This window comes from Dermacentor variabilis, chromosome 5 (genome assembly GCF_050947875.1).
Source record: "Dermacentor variabilis isolate Ectoservices chromosome 5, ASM5094787v1, whole genome shotgun sequence".
Taxonomy (NCBI): domain Eukaryota; kingdom Metazoa; phylum Arthropoda; class Arachnida; order Ixodida; family Ixodidae; genus Dermacentor; species Dermacentor variabilis.
The window spans coordinates 28,363,911-28,368,310 of record NC_134572.1 but is presented as its reverse complement, the minus strand read 5'-3'; positions in this window follow the sequence as shown (position 1 = coordinate 28,368,310).

Below are 4,400 nucleotides of genomic sequence, written 5' to 3'. Positions count from 1 at the left end.
AGTGTAACGTAGTGGCGAAGACTCAGGTGATATGAAGCGTGAACTAGTCCAATAGTTCTAGTACACGTCGTGTCAATCATATTTCAAAGCAAGAAGAGACTGCTCTTTGTGGTGCTAGCCGTCTGCGGGGAGAGAATTTGGGCGTTTTTGAATGGGAGGCAATGCCGGAATGGCACATGCGATCCGTTGTCGCCACCGTCACAGTTCTAGCCAACGCTGTGCTCCCTTGTCCACTCTGCCTGCCCCGACCAGTCCTATTCCTAAGTGAAATTTGTAAATGGCACCATAGACAAAGCAAGGGCACGCTGGCCGCTACAAAAAGTTGGACGCAAAGCACGATAACTTTTGAAACGAAACAAAGGTGCAGACATGAGTTAGCCGGCTACCTACCGAAACACTTGGTTTTCTTTTGCGGGATAACCTGTGGAGGGTTTCTTTCTCCACTTCTCGCTGTAAAAACGTGGACAGCCGAAGAGCGACGTTTCGCGATAACGTCAAAACATTTATCCGGTGAACATTTGAAAACAAAAGAGTACTTGCATGCTCAAGTTCACTCATCTGGAATATAAAGTGGAACGGCGCAAAAGTAAACGTTGTGACCACGTCACGTGAGAAAAATGCCTTGCCTTCCAAATCGGTGCCCTCGAGGCTAAGTAATCGCTGTGTACATTTTTCTAGTAACACGGCAAACGCCACAGCTTTTTTTTTTTTCGGACATTTGCCACCGGTGGGCTGAGCTGGCAACCAGCTGTTTTCTTCAAGAACAAAGGCGTAAACAAATGGTATTTTGTTGTTATCACTCCAAGTCTTTTGTATTTTAATTCTCTTGTGGCCTCTAACAGGGCGTCACAACCTCAATGATTCACAAGGCACTTTGCTACTTGCGTTTCCCACCCTGATAACAGAAGCCATCGTTTCGACACTTGCGCCCTTTCTGGGAACAAACGTAATTGTAGCACAGCAGTGGTGTGCTGAAAGCAGGCGTGCAAAATATGGTCCCCTTTGTCTTTTATGCATCACAATTTCTGCATTTCTATGGCATTTACTTTTCTTCAGGGTGGTTCTCCAACTTTTTTTTTGTTCTGGTCAATCACCTGCTAATATTGCTTCTTGTGCGTACACGTGCTGTTGCCGAGTACGATGGCTACGTATTCACGTACATCACAAAACGTCTCGGCAATCATGATTGCGCGTCGCGATAAGGCAGAATTTAGAAGATACGTTCATTGCCCATAACACATTTTGCCCGAAAAACTTTTTTTTCTAGGGATGGCCAGCCATATTTTAGCATGGGGCCATTGTTTCAGATACGATTTTTTTCCCTTTTTAAATGGGTATTTTATTTTTCAGTGCGTCGCTTTTGGCGGAACTCACTTCTGAAAGCGGTACAATTCGGTTAAACTGAATTTGTGGAATAAGTAAACGGCTCAGAAGAGTGTGGGTGTAGGCCAGTTGGTGAATCATGATTTCGGAAGTTACCGCAAAGAACACACGGTACGAAGAAAGAGGCAACACAAAGCCGTCGTGTTGCGTCTTTCTTCGCCCTGTGTCTTCTTTGCGGTAACTTCCCAAATCATATAAATGGTGCTGACAAGAAAAGCACAAACAAGGCCTAGTACGTCGGACCAGCCAGCGTCCTTCGTGTGCATTTCATATTGCTTGTTCCATTCAAGTCTCACTTACACAGTTCAGAAGTTGTTTTTCTTCATCTTTCTTTCCTTCGGGGGTGGGGTCAAACTGATGTAGTATTTCATACCGCGGCTGCCTTTCGGTCACGAGAAATACAGTTTTGACTACCTGCGATTTTACAATGCAAAACGAAATCTGAGTACACGAGTGTGCAGCAATCGGCCCGTAGCGAAGTGCGGACGCTGAGGCAGTATAATGAACCTACGATTTCGTGTTGAGCATCAAAACGCCATTGTCGCATCAAAGCGCCATTTCCACTGAGAAGATGACGAGTTCTCTGTGCACTTGTGTCCAATAATTCGCAACCTTCTCTCAGGTCAGTCGTACTCGTTTGGCCTCCATACTGGGTTTTAATTACGTTTTTTGCCACGCAGTCCCTGTGCCACCTTATCGCAGGAAACAACCATCTTGGCCACTAGCCCGTGCTTGGGCAACCCTGAAACCTTGAACGGGCACTTACGTCTGGTGATTCTGCAATAGGGTTGAGCCCCCGGTGTGCACCTCTTCATTGCGTGCAAAATGACGCAGAACCGGCCCTTTGTATACCGCAGCCGACAAGTGCAGAAGCTTGCAGTGTCACTTGCCTTATGCTTAAGTGGCCGTCACCCGCACACAGCAGCCAGGTGTTTACCATGACGATAGAAAACTAACTTCGTTCTCACAAACAGCGCTTGACTTGTGATTTCGGGAGGGAGTTAAGTGCAAGTTGTTTGTGTTTAAGCGCAGAACCCGTTCTCTGTCATTCTTGTCTTTACCAGTGTATGTAGATGGTGTGGTTCGTGCTGTTAAGCAACCGGTGCAGCTTAAGAGGACATTAGGCTTGAATATTAAGTCAAATTACATCGGTAGATTACGCGCCTGGAATGCTAAGTATGTGAGTCTTACTGCGAGCCGCGTATGGTGCTTAAACTTGGAGGACAACAAACAAACTTGAGAGGAAGCTTAGTGCCGCGTGCCGACTGATAGATGTAAAGTGACAGTGTGACGTTGAAAGATACGAAAATGGCGGTAGGGGGCGTAGAGAGTAAACAAATGTGGCTGATTATGCAGTTAAGAGGCAGAAGGGGATTACTGCTGCTACTTCAAGTGGATGAGTCACTTCTGCAGTTACGCTTTAATTTCAAGTTATGGACGTCAATAATAACACAGTAATTGCATTCTCACTTCGTTCTGCCAGCTCTGGCTTCATTCCTAGTGGGTAGTAGCCACAAAAATATCAATACAGAGTTATTGTTCCTGCAGCTCCCCATAATACTCGATGCTTCATGGCTTGCGCTTAGGACGTTAGCGCATTTACTATTTAACTCGTTAGATCATAAGTTTCCGTTGATGAAAACGACCTGGATTCCGCAGTAGAATGAGCGGAAATAATCATGAGCAAAAATATAAGCTTGTTCGATGATTTAATGTCGAACGCCAACCTCTCTACAGGTCAGAAAAATGAAGTAAGCGTGGTTACAAAGCTCTGCTTGTTGGTAGTTAATAAGCAGCTTCTTTTGAAAATTCAGGGCTATAACGACTGGCAGACATGAACTTGATGTAATAGGGCAACGAATTCGTTTCGTCAAGTTGCTGGATATTTACAGCGTAGCATATGCCTGTGGCACTTCCAAGAAATTTATCGTGGTACTTCGGAAGCACTATTTTTACATGAACCTGAAATTATGCCCGCGGCCAGTATATAGCTGATTTCCTTGATCCTTTGTGAACTTTCAATTAACAGGCAACTTTGGCCTTGTTCGTTAGAAAAGCGGTGACTCGAGCCAAACAAACTCGTGTGTATACCTACCCACTAAGGCCGCTCACGTCCAAGGTACGTAAACACTACACTTCTTCGGTCGGCCTACTTTTCTTGGCAAGCATTTCGTAATCTTGCGAAGTCCTTCAGGAAACGTGCAAGGGATGAAGTGTAGGTGGACCAAAGGAGAGGAATCCCGAAGAGCTCTCCACATCCGGCGTCAGCTCATGGTACAAGTTCTTCTTTGCGTTGAATACCAAAAAATGGGTCAGCGCGCAGGGCAAGGGAACGCTAGTAAACCCGAAGAAACCCGAACTCAAAGCTACTGCGCAGTCGTAGTCGAAATAAAGTGGAAGATGGTCGTATGCTTCCGGCAGTCACGCTGATTGAAAGGATAAAAAGTACAAAAAAAGAAAGGCTTTCGTCCCTGGAACTTCTGTGACACCGCCTTGACATCGAGCCCACAGTGTACATTACTCCACAAACGAAATTCGAAGCCACTACCTCGCTGTTGTCGCATGGCCGCCTTGTCCATGAGGACTTCTTTCCACGTCGCTCGTTTTCTTTCGCGTTCTTTCTTGTCACTTCTTACTTTTTTGATGGCCTCGCGGCTGTTGACGACCTTCTCTCTTACTCTCTGTCCACCGGTGCGCTTACTTGCGGCGGGACGTAAGCGCACGCCGCCTTGTTTTCTCTCAACTCCTTTGTTCTGAGCGTCAGTAATCGCGCATATAACAGACCACTCGAGTCGCACGCGAGGCGTTCGTTTCCCGCGCGTATATGCATTGTCGTCCACGTGCCCTCGCACACATGCGAATACGCCGGTCGGAGAGCGCAATTATTCCTCCTCCTCGCCGACCATTGGGATGGCTCGTCGCGGTTTTCGTTATTTTCTATTTTATTCAAGAAGCGGCTTTCGCCAGCGCCCCGTTTATAAGCAGCGACGCTGAGTGCGCCGGCGTTTGGACGAAGC